This window comes from Halictus rubicundus, chromosome 7 (assembly GCF_050948215.1).
Source record: "Halictus rubicundus isolate RS-2024b chromosome 7, iyHalRubi1_principal, whole genome shotgun sequence".
In the NCBI taxonomy this organism is placed as follows: domain Eukaryota; kingdom Metazoa; phylum Arthropoda; class Insecta; order Hymenoptera; family Halictidae; genus Halictus; species Halictus rubicundus.
In genome coordinates, this window is record NC_135155.1 from 14,455,435 (window position 1) to 14,473,459 (window position 18,025).

The window sequence follows — 18,025 nt, forward strand, 5'->3', positions numbered from 1 at the left end:
TTTTTTGGGGACACCCGGTAGAGAATCACGACGTTCTCTTCGTCATCGGAGACGCGAGTATCGTGGAACGCCACTCGTTACACGACCTCGTTCGTCGCGGCTGAACGTTTCTCCGCTTTTCAGCCGATGAACTGCCGAGTCATTTATTTTACCACTATCTGCGACGATCTCGTTAGCTCGGCTCCTAAATATTTACTCTGTCATTATTCTACCGCGTTTACAACAATAACAACGGACGTTTATGACCCGGCGCGGACGCGTAATACTCGGTCGCTCCACTTTCGGATCATGTTATACGTGTAATTAAATTTTCTACGCAACATGCTCGGGATTCTTTGCCGGGTAACTGGTTTCATACTATTTTCCGATGTGTTAGGACTGTTTGAAACGTTTCAAGACACATTCGGTCGAATTAGAAGCTGTCGAAGCTAACATAGATTCGCGGTAAGTGGAAAAGGCGAGACATAGTCAGACGAGGCACGTCGATTGTACTTCACTGTACAACTTTTCTGTTATTTATCATGCGCGTACCTATCATTGTTTGATAACAAACTCTTCAAGTTGTTTATATGTATTGTTTCTCGATATGTCTTTTGTTGTTTAATTCTTTTTATTGATATGTTTTGATATGATTCATTGATACGTTTGATGATTGACATTCTCAAAGTTGTGTTTTGTTGAATACAAATTTTTTAGCCTGTCCACACTCTTCAATAATTATTAGACTGCGGATCTTTATACATTTATGGCTAGCGTCTTAAATAACATTTAATTATTATTCAGTTAGAAATTTCAATAAAATAGCAATCGACTATTATACTTTTTAAAATCTAGACAATCATGGATGCCATGGATAGATTAAACCATAAATATAATGTAATCGTAAAATATCAAATCTAGCGAATGAAATAACATTTAATTATTGTCCAAATATAAATTACAATAAAAGAACAATTGGCTATTACATTGTATTAAAATCTAGACAGTAATGGATGCCATAATTGCAGTCTAGAGACAGATAGTATTAAAAAGAATAATTCTTATCCGATAATTGGCACAGTAGCGGACCTCATTGTCCACGATCGATGTTTATCTCGGCGATGGATTGTGAAGGAGAGCGTCCATACTGATTTTCACCCGGCAGGGATTCCAGCCACCTTAATATCGCTGATTGCTGGTTGCTGGCACACATTTCCCTAGGATTCGTCATCACGTATCGAGGAAACGTGCGTTACAGAATGTTGGCCAAGCGTACATCTATGAAATAATATTTGACGTGTTCGGCAAACGTTTGTTCAGCGTTGCGAACGTTCCGGGAATCCACCGTGCCGCTAAAGCGTAAACGTTTCGACGTTTGGAAATCGTCGCGCGCTATTGTCCCCTATGAGATCGCATAATAATTAACATTTTTTTGACAGTGCATACATTCCTACAATCTCTATCTAATAATCTAGCTCGATCTTGATCGAATCAATGCGGATCACCGTAGTCGATAGATCTGAGAAGTTTGCACGTTCATAAATGAACAGCATTATGAGTATGATAAGCATGATGCTGCAAGATTAATTGGCTGATTACATTGCAATTAGTTGTGTGGATTCATTGGTTTAGGAACGTGTGTATTCATCGAGTAGATTATTTACAGGTAATTAATTGATCTATAGAGGCACGAAGCCATAGGTTCATTAATTTAACAATTTCAAATTAATTTCGTGGATCCACAGTTCCTCGAGTCTTTAAAGTGATCAATTAATCAATGTCCAGTTAAGTTTCGTGGATCCACAGGTTTATAAATCTATAAGTTCATCGATTAATCAGTTTACAGCTAATTATCTTGATCTATGAGGTCATAAAGCCATCAGTTCACGAATTTATCAATTTCCTGTGGACTTGATGGATCCATAGGTTCTACATTTATCAATTGGAACAAAATTTATCAAGCTATCAATTACGAATTCAAAGTATTCACCAGTCTATCAATTTGCAATTAAAGTGTCGACTCTATTGTTCCAAAAATTGGTAAATTTTTTGTTGTCATATCGTAGATTCAACGAACTATCAATTTACAATTAATTTCATGGATCTACAAACATCTGGTCCAACAAAGTATCTGCATTTATAGATCCATTGATCTCCATACACTACGTAAAATAAAACACCGGAAGACTGATCTTGGTCGTGTGTCTACAGATTGTGATCGACACTCGATAAACAAATATAATCAGTCGTGAATCGGTAGTACACGCAGTTAGCTGATTTATTACTATAAAAGATAGTCGCTATCAGACATACGTCATCGATAAGAGATTTACAATCGTGTGGATCTTGAAAGAATTTACTATGACCACATTCATTTGAAAGACTCAGTTATCTTTATGGAACGATAACATTTACAGTTTCGTAAAAAAATGTATTTTTTCGCTCGACTGTGCGAATATGCACTTAAAATATTTGAGAAGTATCCCGTCGTCAAGATTTTTTACGGTGACACAGGAAAGTCTGCAAATAATGACCAATTGCAATTACATCGATCGATTACATCAATCGTAATTTTCTGACAATTCATTCTTTCTAATCGTAAGAAAATAAAAACTGTAGTATATTGATCCGTAAGTTTGACATTGATCTATGGATCTATAAATATTTTACTGAATCCGTGGACCAGGAGCCTATGGATCCATGCAATTAATTGTAAACTGCTTAATTGATGATTTTATGCGACTGTGGATCAATGGTATTTTTTTTTTTTTTTTATATATATTGGAACTTTTTTTACATAACATTAATGATTGATAGTTTAAAACGTTTAAGGATTGACTATTTGAATACATGAACTAGCGAACATAATTATTTGTAGACTAATAAATTGATTGGTGTGTTTTCTGAAGTTATTGGTAGATTTTATACAATTCTACATATCTATCCAGACAATTAACACTAAATTGATAAATTTCCGAATTCTCTAAATTACATCTAAAAAGATGCAATTTTTGAAAAAATGTCGATTGGCTGAAATCGCAATGGAAATACTAAGGGTTGGTTGTTACAACTTCTTTGCGTGAATATTCGTGGGTGTGGCCGATTACCAAGACACGAGATTCGCGTGCGATCTTTCCCAAGATCACTATCGCGACCGTTGCTCGATCAGCATCCGGAATACGATCTAAATCGTCTCTCGCGAGTTGAGAGAAACCGCTTCTGCGGCGAGACGAGACCCGATACTCGATACACGTCGCGAACACTGTTAGGCCTGAAACGAAGGGAAAAGTTGTCGGCTCTAGAGAGTGGTTGTTGCACTTCCTTTCTCCGGCGTCGACTAAACTCCGTGCCCATGCCCGTGCCTATCGTAATCATCGGAATTCACCGTGTCGTTGGCTGCGAAATCGTGCGCATTGTTCAAGAACGATTAACCGAGGTTCAATTGCGTAGTAATCCGGTGCTGATAAGACGACAAACATATGCATACGGTGTCCCCACAAATCCTTACCGAACCGTTGTGGGAGAAGTGATTACTTCGAACAATATTTAAACATATTTCAACGATGAAAATGTTATGAATAAAACCATCCTTGTACTTGGGGAGCCTGTAGAATTGTTCTACTTAAGGCCCATCCATGTAACTGTTGTAATTGCAGCACGAAAAATTGTTAAAGTTCAAATTTGATTAAAATTGAATTGTGAGCCATTTTTGTAGAATGCTTACCTCGAACAATATTTAAACATGTTTCAACGATGATAATGTTACAAATAAATATACCATTCTCTTTGGGAGAGTGTGTAGAATTGTTCTACGTAAGGTCCGTCCATGTAACTGTTGTAGTTACAGCACGAAAAATTTGAGTATCTATAGAATCATCTTGTACGAGAAACATTTGCATCCACCTATTCAAGAACAACAATTTCTTAAAAATGTTGTGAGTACTTGTTGAAGTCACTGTACTAAATATTCCACTAATAATCGTTGCCATAATTCAGTGCAACATACTGGAGCAAACGCTGAAGGAAATTTACCAAGGAAAGAGAAGACGCCGGAGGAAATTTACCAAGCAAAATTTATCAATACGTGGACCTCGACATGTTTGAAACAGAAAAATCAATTTCTGTGAAGATTACCAATCGGCATTGATAAGAACACTTTTGCGTAACCGATACAGACGTAACAAAACACAATAGACCCCTATCTATGCTGGATTAAATTTTTATTGACGACGAGTTATGTTCAATTTAATCTGATTAGGTTTTGTTGCGTTCCATTAAACGTAGCATTGAAATAATTAAATTTTTTACTCTCTTGTACAATTTCTTTGAATGAATTCTTGTGCAATAGAAATGTCTAAATAAATGATACATGAGCAGAATGGCCGCCGCCATATTTGATATTCTCGAAGAAATTTCGCTTTCTACATAGACAGAAAGCGATGAGCCCGTGACTATAACGTCTCGTTATCATTACAGTCGGCTGATCTAACGATCTACAGAGACCGTTGGAAAGGAAACGCCTCGATCAAAGAGCAGTTTCACATACAGTTATCTCCGCTAAAGTAAAAGTGTTGGTCCCAACACTTTTCTTTTCAAACCCATTCTTCCGTTTCGAACCATAATCTTCTAAGATGCTGTTTTATAACCACCGAACCTCACAATTCACAAACTTCGTTACCCTGGCAACTAAACTGCAAATATTTACACATTTACGACATGCAAAAGCCTCTAAAAAAATTATAGCTCGCAAGATTTAAAAAAATTCAATGCACATACATAGTCAGACAGGTTTAAGAATTTTTTGTGCTTTAACAATAAAAAATACACGAACATTTTTTTATTCTGTAGACTCTTCCAAATGCAATGGTATATTTTTTTTCACGCTGCGAGTGTTTAAGTACGTTTACACAAATTTTTAAAAGCAGCGTTACGTCTTTAATGTACCTACCTTTTTTCTCGGATGTGTTTCGACTGAGAATTTTTTGGGCTTTAACAATAAAAGGTACATGAATATTTTTTGTGTAGAACGATTGTGTAGATTCTTCCAATTGCAATGGTACATTTCTTTGCCTCTGTGAATGTTTATTTTTAAACAAATGTTTAAAGACAGCAATACATCTTCAATGCATGTACTTTCTTTCTCGGATGTTTTTCGACTGTGAGAATTTCTGTGGTTTAACAATAAGTACAAAATTCACGCAAGCACCGTTCATTCGTAAAAGTTAGACGGTTACCATAATCTTCGGGAAAGTGTAGATCGGGCGAGTTAACTCGTCTTTCCTCTGACGGAATAATCCGGAGGCGCGACGCGATGTCGATGATATGTACAAGCATAATTGCAGATGCTGCACGAGGCAAATTGATGGACGATCAAGGAAAGCTTGCGGCCGCCGCGATACGTTCATGATCGTATGTCGCTTATGTTTCTCGGCGGGCCTAGACATTGACCTCGAAAGCGAGGTGATCGCTGCGGGTTCGCGTTCGACGAGAAGAAAGTGCAGGCCAGCCTCCGACCGGTGTATGCAACGCGCGATGTGTGCAACACGCGCGTTTAATCGCAGGAAAAGCCGCCCGTCTGATCTGGCATGATTACGCGCTGACATTGGCATTAACGACGTATGTCAACACTACTTCACTGACTACAGCGCATCCGAAAAGTATTCCAACACCGTGTTTCCCATTTTCGATAACACGTTCAATCCCGAAAACCGAGAATGTTATACTTCACAGTTTCAGAAAAGTGTCATTTTATTTATAGAGGCGAGAATTTCATTTTGACAATTCTTTGTTTCAACGTGAAATTGTTAATGCAAACTAATTTAATTCTTGGCCACACTCTTTTACAATGAAGGAAGTTATTCGTTGCGAATTCTTCTTCATTGTAAATTTTTATTTCACACATCAAAGTCAATTCAATTTTTGTTTTCGAATCGTGGAGTAATTGTTAATTTGTACAATACGTGGAGGATATTTACAGTTTCCAAGTGTGACATAAATTTGTGTATATTCATAACAAAAATTCAGGCTACAGGAATACATTAATACTTCCCAACGAAAGTAAGTAAGTAAGTAGTAATAATAATAATAATAATCATCGATTGAAAGCAAGAAGCACGCTTTCTACAGGATCCAAATCAAGTATCAATCACGCTACACAATAATTACAACGTCCGAGCCGTGTTTCAGTCACCGATCGATTTACCCATTATTCTCCGTTTGCATTTTTCGTTCCATGAATCTCTCCTCCCTGGACCGCCATTTGCATTTGCATCGGTGCAGGCGGTCGGACAAGTCAAGCGAAAGTGAAACTCTGATCTTTGCACGCGACCACTCTGGAGAAAGAGAGTAAAAGTGGGAGAACATCTTATCTATAAAACGTAATTTGTTTAAATAACCGGCTTGCAACGTTCCGGGCCGGTGGCTAGACATCGAAAGTTACTTAAAGCGAACGAGCCGCGAAATGTACCAGTTGGAAACTGTTTGGACACTTGGTTTGTGCTGGACTGCTTCGATAATTGTCCGAGACTGTCAACAAATTTAAAGATATTTCTTGTAGATTGTTCTTTAATTAGCGAAGAATTTCTTTCGTTATTAATATTAATTTGTATGCAAAATACAAATTTTCTGAGTCTGGAATAAAAATGTATTCCTTCTTTTGATCATTTTTGCGGATCGAAAATTGTGTAATAATATTTTTAAATTCCCTTAAGAAGTTCATTCTTTTGTATCTTAACTATTTTTGTTACGCATGCATAACATTTCAAGAATTTAACCCTCGGACTCCTGCGACTTCTAGGCCTATGCCGGAGTCATTTCTGACCCGCGCCGATATGTCACTACAGTTTTCTTTCGATATAAGACGATCGCTCGGGACCGGCTTCCGTCGTATTTCGGACGAAGAAAAAGAACAAGAGGCGATAGTGATTTTCTTATTTCGAAATAAAAATTATCGATATCTCTTGTCTCCCCAGGATGAAAAAAATGGCAGAAAAAATTTCCAGGTCAATATTGTAATAAAGAGCAAGCTCTTCTTTCGTCATGGTTCCAGTAAAAAAATGATTTGTCAAGCAAGTATGCTTAGGAGACACAGAACTGTTCACACAAAAGTGGATTTCGCAAAACGTACGTTTCTCTTTGTCAGTAAACGTGTGCAACGGTGTTCGAGATCGTGAAGCACGGGAACGCGTTCCCTACCTGGGAATTTTCGCTCTCGTGGCCTGGCTATAATAATTGCCATATATCTCGTATTATCGATCAGTCGCGATTTTAATGCGGTCTCGCGAAGTTCTTGCACGTTCGGGAACGCGTTTGTCAGCACGGTGACCACCGGAGAAAGTTTCGCAGTCGTGAAATAATAATTCGAACGTGATACAGGAAACGGGAAAAGGTAATAGGAACAGCGGGACTGTCAGATAATGCCAATTGATAGAAAACATGGTGGGGCAGCTGGTCGTCATCTTAACTTTCACACCCACTCTTATACTCGAGCAATAATTAATATGTATTGATATTTTGAATATACTCTTCTCGTTGCTTTGATTTCTTCGATCGTGATTGAACCGATCTGGTAGATTGTGTAATTGTTGCTCGCAGCTGGACACTTCTTTTTTAATCATTTTATTTTCGTACGTTTATTTGAGGTATGCATACATTAATTAATTTTTTTTCTAAATCGTGCTTGTTGATTTTTTAAAACAATTAATTTCTGAAAAGGTTAAGGGTAGTAACTTGAGAAACAGAAATGGAAGAAATACAAATAACATATAAATGCGTATAAGTAACATGTAAATACAACAAATAAAAGACAATTTATTGCATGACAAAAATAAAATAGACGAAGGACACATGAATAAAAAAGGAATAATAAAAAGAATAAAAAATTCAAGGATGAAGTTCAAGGATTATTAAATTAGATATAAATAAAAGATAAATTAGTTCTGCATATAAACTGTTATTAAAACACAAGATTCAGCAATTAGCAACAATTAAAACCGTGAGGAAAAAGTAGAACACTGAATGAGAAAAATGGAACACTGTCAATACAAGTCGTCATGCACTTCTGAAATGGCAATGACACGTTACAGTATAATATGTAACAGTCTCAATCAAGCATTTAATGGTCCATTCACCGCGGACATCTTAGAGAGTTTTCGAAAAAGAAATTTGATACGTTCATTCCCGCTGAATATATTCGATTTCTACTCGTAAAAATCAGTAAAGAAGAAATTATCACGATCGGCTTCCACAATTAACGCTAATTAAGAATAACAATGCATAAGAGGAACAGAAATTTTGACAAACAAGTGAAATCGAAGATAAACGATGAGTTAACGCGACCCGACCGGTTCATTAATTAAGAAAGAGAAAGGGGAAGGATGTAACCGAGCTGCAAATGACAAGTTAAGTTGTCCTGGCATATTGCAGTTAATGTATCCTGCGTTGTACGAGTTTGTGGTGTTCCTTTAATTATTTAAACAATTCCTATTAAATAAAAAATTAATTAAAATTGTTTTGGAGGGGTATTTTTCAACAGAGTAAAAATTTTTCTATTATTAGCATCACGTGAGCTACATTTATGCAAAGTTTCAAATTTATTTTTTAATTTTCAAGCTGCCGACAATCAATAGTAAATTATTTCCCTTTCGTGGAGTTTTTGTGAGATTTTTTAGCAAACTAAAAAGGTATAGTGTTCCCAGATACTTCGTGATTCCATAACCTTCCAAACTACATCTCTTCCTCCTTCCAACACCCACCCACATAGAAAGAGAAAGGAAGCCACTAGGACGCGTGAGATCAACGCCCCTGACCTTCCCATCACCTTCTATCAAAAGTTTTAATGTATTCCTTCATAAAGTTATTCATTTCATTAATAACACGCTAGATTATCCAAAAAGTTTTCTCATTTTTCCTTTCAGTATTACCCTGCTGTTGCATACAATAGAGCAAAAATCAGAATAAATAACGCACTTAGCTTCAGCCCTTCCAGAGACCTAACCTACACACACTGTCCATTAAAAATCTTCGACAACTCTCAAAAACATCCAAATCCCACAAAAAAACATGGTCAGTACACCAAAAAATCAAAATCCAGCAACACACTTAGCTTCATCCCCTCGAAGGACCAACCTAACCTAAAAGACTCAGACACAATCTTTATAAAAAAAAAACGTCCAACAACTCCCAAAAACATCAAAATCCGCAAAAGAACCGACTCAACGCATCAAAAAATCAAAATCCAACTCACAAAATCCAAATCAGACAAAACACGCCGCACAATGTCCACCAAAAACCTCGAACCGTTCCTCAAAATATAAAAATTCCAAAAATAACCACTTCCGCCATATATCTGAAACTCAAAATTCCAATCCCCTCGAAGGACCTAACTTCTTCGATTCTACAATAGGTTAGAGTGTCTTCAAAGAAACAACGAAACTCTGCAAATACAAATACTCCGCAGAAAACACTATAAAAATCCCGTATGCACAATCCTGAAGACAATTAGCAATTGCAAACATTCCCTGTACCATTTCGAAAAGCATTTAATTTTCCAAAATCAACTATCAGATGAAAGGACTCGAGAAGGGGGGTGGATAACAGAAAACGGTGTACGTGAACGTGTTCCATTGAAATGATATTGATCATGTACTCACTGGTGTCGGTCTAGCACGGAGTCATCGCAAGAACACTGACACTTCTACGTCAAGGACCTCGAAGGCACGGGCATCGTCTTCAGGTTCTGTCCAGCACCTACAACGTTGATTTCCGACGCGTTTCACCGTCGCTGGTGGCTAATTAATGACCCGGTGATCACCATTAGGTTAATACTTTATTGAGAAACGCGGCACCGCGACGATTACGCGACGATCATCGCTGTATTTCGCCGGAAAATACGGCGGAGCGATCCTGTTCCGGCTGGCACGAGCGTGGAGGGTGCAGGCGCCGGCCGGCCGCCATCATAGAAATCAATACAACCCTTCAGACCCGGTGCTCATCCACGCAGTTCCCATCTGCGAGCCAACCTTCACGTTCGCATTGTTTAACCTTGCTCCAAGGGCTCCTTTTTTCGGGTCTGTTCGAAGGTTGAGGTGTGCGAGAGAGATTTGAGACTTGCCCGGAAGAGGCTGGGTCTGTTCGGACCCTTTGGAAGGGTGCTCGAGTTGGAATGATGGTGTTGAAAGAAGCAGTTTGTTTTCTTTTCAATTTTCAATGAAATAGCTGATTTTTCCTTGTATTTTTAGTGACGATTTTTTAAGTATCAATGTTATGGAAAATATTGTTAATTAATAGTATTTTTTTTTTGTAGAGGAGAAGATGCTCATCAATGATTCGTTGATTTTCTTTCCTATTTTTGAAGGAGATCGTTCTCGACGACTTTTCAAATATAAAACGATAAACAATTCCAATGGTATAGTGATTGTTAACCAGCAATGTTCTCTTGTTCAGGAAGATATTTTCAATGAAACGTAGTGATGAAGTTGAATCTAGTGAAGCGAAGGCTGGGTCTGTTCAGACCCGGCGTAAAAGTTGTTGCGATGGTAAAACAATTTTGAAAAAAAGCTATTAGTATTTTAGTATACGATTTTTTAAGTACAGAACGAGAAAAACTTGTAATCTTACAAAAATGATTATTAATTGATTTTCTCTTGCTGGTAAGTATGTACACTACATTATTGAGTGTCTCCTCTACTTCTGAAAAAGATGAAAATGTCTGTAACTTCCGACCGATTTTTTAAATGCTTTTTCCACAAAAGCTAAAAATTCTTTTAAAGAATTGAAATTCCCAGTCCCAATCAATAATTCAAAATTCACATTTTCCGTCGCAAATCAAAATTCCACGGCACCTGTAACGAGCTCCAAAACGACACGCTACTAACTCACTGTGTCATGTCAACTTGTTGGAGTACCCTAACTCGAGCGACAAAACAAAGTACACATAGTGTATTTAGAACGCGAAGACTTTACGACCGACGATTGATTTACGATCGCATCGTGGTCTCAAAGACCCATTGTCCATGTCTGGATACTAGTTATGGTCATCTTCTCGGCGACTTCCCGACAGTTTTGACTTCCGACAAGGGCATTTCTGCGATAATTGGCCGGCAAAAGAGCCCAAACTGTTTTTGTCGCGCTGGAAACCAGGTGTAACAAGAAATCCGTCTGTCTCCGTAGACCGTTCCCATAAAAACAACAGGTGTCCCGGAAAGTTACGCAGCATTTTTCTTTCCACAAATTTTCATAAACATCTCCCTGGATTTGACTTTTAAACTAGAGATTGTCGGATTCGAACCTTCCACTTGAAATTTCGTAGAAATCGAACACGCGCATTCAACGTACATCAATTTCACCTGGTGGAATGTGTGCGGAGGATTTTCTGGGTAACAGATAAACGATTTGTGAAACATTCCAAGCAACGAACAACTTTATTTTAGTTGTTTATTTATAAATACATTGGTAGAACTTACTTTAACTTACTTAAAAATAAACTTACTTTGACTTACTTAAAAATGAACTCACTTTGACTTACTTAAAAATGAACTAACTTTGACATACTTAAAAATGAACTTACTTAGGCACATTTATTTCAAAAGAAACTTACTGCACCTTGGCTCAAAACGAACATCCTGGTATCTACTTAAAAATGACCTTACTGAAACTCATTTAGAAAGGAACTTACTTAAGCTTATTTCAGAATGAACTTACTAAAAGCTGCTATTAGTATCGTTAATGACATCTTGTATTTTTTTCGTTTACCTATATTATATAATTTCAAACTGATTTATATTATTAATAGATATATTTTTATGTACATAGGTGTACTGTGTTCTATCAAAGGGAAATAAATTATAACAATATAATAGAAACTTTCTTAAAAATGATCAGGTGTCTGTATGTCTGTATGTATTTACAATAATAGATTTCAGTGAAAATTTAAGTTTTAGACAGGCTATTTCATAGGTTCGTCTTGGCCACATTTTGGCAGAAAGTGAAAACGCGTTAAACAGTTCATTATACTGTTACATTCATAAGCAGGTAACTTAATATTAATTTACTGTGTATGTAATTTTATTTCATGTTATTCTGGAATTTTAGTTTGTTTTTCACCGTTTTAGGAACACTATGGTGATAATGCGGAGTCGCAGGTAAGGGCCTAGCCGATTAAGATGGTCAAAACTGCCCTTAGAGGTTTTTCAATGATTAATGAACCATTCGGAAGCTGACCCAGAAAAACCCCTCTGAGCAAAATTTCAACCCCCTATCTTGCCCGTGAGGGTAGTTACAGGGTAAATTAGATTCCGCGCATTTCCGCGCATTTCCCACACTCTGATGCTTCCTAAAATTCTGAAAAAAATGTGGCATATTTTGGATCCTAAGACAGATTTTTGAGAATTTTTTCAGATTTTTTTCTTGCAAACTGTGGTCGCAAAAAATTAAAAACCTCAAAAAAATCGGAAAAATGTACATTTCTCAAAAATATGAAAACATGCTATTTTGCTGTTTAGTGCCCCGATAAAGTACCATAACAGGCAATGTCCTCAATTTTTTTTAGATTTTTTCTTGTGGGCACTTTTTGTCCAGACTAGAAAAACCGAATTTTTTCGCCGTTTCTGCTATTAGGAGGAAAGTTACACTTGTTGGTTTTATCGCAGGTATATATTAAGTCATTTTAAACATTATTACACTGAAACAAGTAAGTGTTTGACCTAAGAAATGTTTTAAGAGAAAAAATGGATTGTATTTTGTGCAGTATATACCAGAATGTTCGTAACGTTTAGAACATCGCCGGTTAGCACAGCGGTTAGGGCGTCGGACTACGGAACGGATACGCTGGTGTTCGAATCCCGTTGGTGGCAAAGTTTTTTTTCCATACGTCATCTTTATTTTTTCAATTTCTTATATGGTTTATTTATGTGATTTTAACAATATTTTTTTAATGTTTTAAAAATATTGAGGTAACATTTTTAACTAAAATACATACAAAAATAGTTTTGCAGTATCTATTATTTCCTCGATTCTCTAATTGTATATGTTCATCATTGCGGTCCTGTTTAACATTGTTAATATTAAAATTCATTAATCTAGTTTCTAAGCCTTGCGTCTTCAGAAATTAGGGAGGAAATAAGAAGAACTCTGAATAAATAACACGCAGCAAAGTATTGGTTTTTGTCAAATTGAGAGAAAAGGGCTACATACTACTACTATTTTGAAAGTGAGGTATCAGGTACAAATAAGCCTAAGCCATTCCTCTTTATTGTAAGGTACATGAGGAAGTAATTCCCGTTTATAGTTACTTGAATGAAAGACTTGTTCTGTGCACATTTATGATACGGATCAGGAAGTTCATTATTTTCGGTGGGATGCAGAGGCAATTCATAGTATACTAGGTCAAAAGTACCAGCTTCTACACAAACAAGTAGACAACAAAACCTTTCCAAAAATTGGGAACAATTGGAACTGCAAAAAGACTCCATTTCAAACAGTATCCTCGGTAGATACTCTTGATTTTCCGGAAATGACAGAAGTAGATTTAAAAATTCTTTTCACGGAATCTTACCAATTTTCACAAGCAATTTCATATCAGGCAGAAATCATGGACGAACACAATAATATAATTATTAATTTATTGCCTAATCCAAGAAAATAATATCATTAAATTCGAAGTAAAATCGGAGTGATATAAATAAAAGTTAGTTAAAAATGTTACCTCAATATTTTTAAAACATTAAAAAAATATTGTTAAAATCACATGAATAAACCATATAAGAAATTGAAAAAATAAAGATGACGTATGGAAAAAAAACATTCCCACCAACGGGATTCGAACACCAGCGTATCCGCTCCGTAGTCCGACGCCCTAACCGCTGTGCTAACCGGCGATGTTGTAAACGTTACGAACATTCTGGTATATACCGCACAAAATACAATCCATTTTTTCTCTTAAAACATTTCTTAGGTCAAACACTTACTTGTTTCAATGTAATAATGTTTAAAATGACTTAATATATACCTGCGATAAAACCAACAAGTGTAACTTTCCTCCTAATAGCAGAAACGGCGAAAAAATTCGGTTTTTCTAGTCTGGACAAAAAGTGCCCACAAGAAAAAATCTAAAAAAAATTGAGGACATTGCCTGTTATGGTACTTTATCGGGGCACTAAACAGCAAAATAGCATGTTTTCATATTTTTGAGAAATGTACATTTTTTCGATTTTTTTGAGGTTTTTAATTTTTTGCGACCACAGTTTGCAAGAAAAAAATCTGAAAAAATTCTCAAAAATCTGTCTTAGGATCCAAAATATGCCACATTTTTTTCAGAATTTTAGGAAGCATCAGAGTGTGGGAAATGCGCGGAAAAGCGCGGAATCTAATTTACCCTGTAACTACCCTCACGGGCAAGATAGGGGGTTGAAATTTTGCTCAGAGGGGTTTTTCTGGGTCAGCTTCCGAATGGTTCATTAATCATTGAAAAACCTCTAAGGGCAGTTTTGACCATCTTAATCGGCTAGGCCCTTTACGCGCTATTGTTTCGAGTGCAGATTTACAAGTAACGGTAACAGCAGGTGATTTAAATTTTAAAAAATCACAGATTACGTTACGCTTTCTTGAACCACACATTCTTGAGGTGTCTACGTATTGTATGCAAGCATGCTGGGGATCCGCCATTTTTCAAACTACAGTCGATTGAATTTCAATGTTGGCTATGTGTTGTTCACCTAACCGATTCCCCATACCATTTCATTACACAGTAGAGAGTACAACTTTTGATCAGTATAGAGGGCAACATTTTATTGCAATTTTTATTATAATTAATTCCGTAACATTCTTGATAAATCATTCATGTAATAAAGTTTTATGAATTCACAAGATTTATACATAGAAGCCGGTCAATGGTACAAACAGTCAAGAAAAAATTCTACATTAATAAACAATTGTAAATGGAAAGTTATTATCAAAGTGTCTCGGTACCAGAAACACGCGGGACTGAAACTGACAGTAAAATGTTGCCTTGGAAAAATGGCACCATTGAATTTACTTCGATTTTTCTGAATGCTTGAACGAAGAAATACATTCGGCCACTTTCCCCGAATGCAGTTCGACAATTTCATTAACTGTAGAATAAAAAACCGGTCGTTTCACCTTGATGGCTTTACTGTCAAAGTGTCCCGAACCCGAATATTGTGTCAGCCCATAACCATAAGATATGTGGGTCGTGAGTGTCCATGAAACTGGAGCAACACCGTAAACCGAATTCAGGGTGTACCAGATGGAACCGGGTAGGGAAAATGAAGAGGATAAGAAGAAGAAGAAGAATACTCGGACAGGTTGATACTTGGAGAGGAACTCGTGAAGCTCGAAGCTGTCCGGTTCTTGCGGCGAGTTTCACTGATTTTCACGGTCGCTTCGCTTTTTGCTCAGAGACCGAGGAAAGCCCCGTGGTTCGCTATTATTCCGAGACCATAATTAATGAAACATGCGTGCAAGAACGGCGCCGATCGCGGTCGGCGCACTGAAAATCGGTCCTATCTCCATAACGTTAATTATAGTTGATCGAGAGTCCAAACAAAGTCATATCTGAGAGTTTTTTTCTGTTAAAAACCGTTTTGTTTAAACAAATGCATATAAATGTTACGAATACGTAACTGTTTGATGGAAAAACAAAATTACAATGTAAAGATAGTTGTCAGCGATGTGTACGGATGCGCAAGACTATGGAACAATAGCGCTGTAACATTGCGAAGAAAGTTCCGTTAATGACAACGTCGATTACTTTTCCAAGCATCAGCTGACAACACGACGAAAACAGTCATGTTCCTCAGGTGTGAAACTTCCAATGATCAATCATGTTTGCTAGAACAATCGGGAATCGTCTGGACACTCTAAACGTCATTGTATTGTTGATTCCATTTTATCTGCTGCTGGGAACGTTAGTTATCACGAACTTGCTGTACTAGGACTTCTATGATCTTATTTCAGAAACTCACTTAAAAGAGAGCTTGCTGAAATGTACTCAAAAATGAATATACTTTGACTTCCTTAAAATGAATTTACTTAGACTTACTTAAACATGAATATACTTTGACTTCCTTAAAATGAATTTACTTAGACTTACTTAAAAATGAATATACTTTGACTTCCTTAAAATGAATTTACTTAGACTTACTTAAAAATGAATATACTTTGACTTCCTTAAAATGAATTTACTTAGACTTACTTAAAAATGAACTTGCTTAGACTGACTGAAAGATGAACTCACTTACAAATGAACTTACTTGGACTTGCTTAAAGACGAACTTACTTAGAAGTACTTAAAGAAGAACTTACTGAAACGCGTGCAAAGAGGACCTTACTAAATTCATGTAAGTCAACGGAGTTGCTAAATCTTCCTTAAAACTGAACCTACTTAAACCTTCTTTAAAAATTACTTAGTACACTTGCTCATAAAAAGACTGACCGAAACGAACTTCAAAAAAAGGCACACAAAAAGAAGCATACCCAAACCTTTCTAAACGACTTCCTAAGTAACTTACCTTTGAAATACAACAAAAAAAGAAAGTGAAATGACCGTTCATAGCATCATAAACATACCATGACTCACTTCCTGTCGATCGCTCTTCCTTATCGACGCAGCAGAATTCGGTTGCGCCATGCATTGTAGCAAACTGTCTCGAAAAAGCAAAACCGCCGTTTCTACGATAACAAAACTTCGCTGGAGAAGAAAATTGTAGGGATCTTTAAAATCATCGACGGCAATTTGCGGACGGTTCTTGCTTGGTCCGACGATTTCACCTTGGTTCGCCCGTCGGACCGATTCGATTTCCGGTTTCTACGGGTCCGCGAAAAAAAAGTCCGGACGCCGGCGGCGACGAAGTTATTTCCATGGGGGAAAAAAGAGGCTCGTGCATGTATAAACACGCGGCATTTGAGGAGCTTAAATAGGACAAGCTACACGGCAGCAGGAGGTGACTTTCTATCCGTCAACGTGGATTTTTTCGACTCGTGTAACTGTTCGCGGTTTGTCCTTCCGCCTACGCAACCGTCGCTGCACGAAATCTGCTCGTTGCAACATTTTCTATTTAATTAACGCGCTTAGAATGCTGCGGTTTCCATTTCCGAGCACTAAAAATGCCCAATGACGCGGATTTTTATGCCAAATAAAAATTGTCTATATTAGTTGCAAGAAACAGGAGCTACATAGATATTTCTCTTCTTAGTTATTTTAATGAGTTGGAAATGGTACACCATAGTGTTTTTAAATGTATTAATTAATTATGTAAATTCTTCAAATGTATAAAATCCACGGTCTACCGTAATGTTTTGAAACAGTTGTTAAAGTTCGAACAACTTTGCTATGATTCCTTGTGAATGCGCATAACTGTAATTGAAAAGGTGCAACTTGTAGTTTATGGTTGTACTATCGAGCGAATGTGCTTGAGCAATAAGTAAACAGAGATACTGAATGTAGCCAAACATATTTGTGTCACGACAGATGCATTAAATCAGTAATAATTTCTATGGCAAGTAGCTTACAATTAGTCGTCTATCTTCAAACGACACTAACAATTGTTAACACTTCACACTTTGCACGTCGTGGAATTTTCACGAATGGGCACAGTTTTGGTTTGGCTTTTGTCGCAACATAAATAGAAATTTGCACTTAATAAGTGATCATTAACATATGATAATGCTGTTTGCAACATAATTCACAGTGAAAACGGTTCCTACTTTGTAATACTGAGTCACGGTAGGATACAAAAAATCGCGAACACGTTTGTTACCATCTTTACCATTCGAAGCCTACTTTCGAGAGATTTATTCATTGAACAGAGTATTTTATTAATTAAGCCGTGAACAGCGCGATGATTCGAGCCATTTAGTAAAATTAACAACATCCTTAATAGCTAACTCGTGATCTTAGATCTTGAATCTGAGAATATTTATATTAAATCGTGCTTCACACGCAAATTATAACGATTATGGTCGCTAATGAGACAATTTGCTTATCGTTTCTGAACAACTCTCAACCCGAGACTATTTATCGATCAGGTTT

General features: G+C 36.9%; 2 long non-coding RNA genes across 2 annotated transcripts in view; both read left to right on the forward strand.

Moving 5' to 3' along the window:
- The window catches only part of LOC143355660 (uncharacterized), a 250,921-nt gene that overhangs the window by 94,964 nt on the left and 137,932 nt on the right, over nucleotides 1–18,025 (forward strand). The gene's annotated exons all lie outside the window — the stretch shown is intronic.
- On the forward strand, nucleotides 12,088–15,945 carry LOC143355763 (uncharacterized). The gene is made up of 3 exons (XR_013082552.1): nucleotides 12,088–12,119; nucleotides 14,484–14,537; nucleotides 15,232–15,945. It is a non-coding gene; the product is annotated as an uncharacterized LOC143355763 (long non-coding RNA).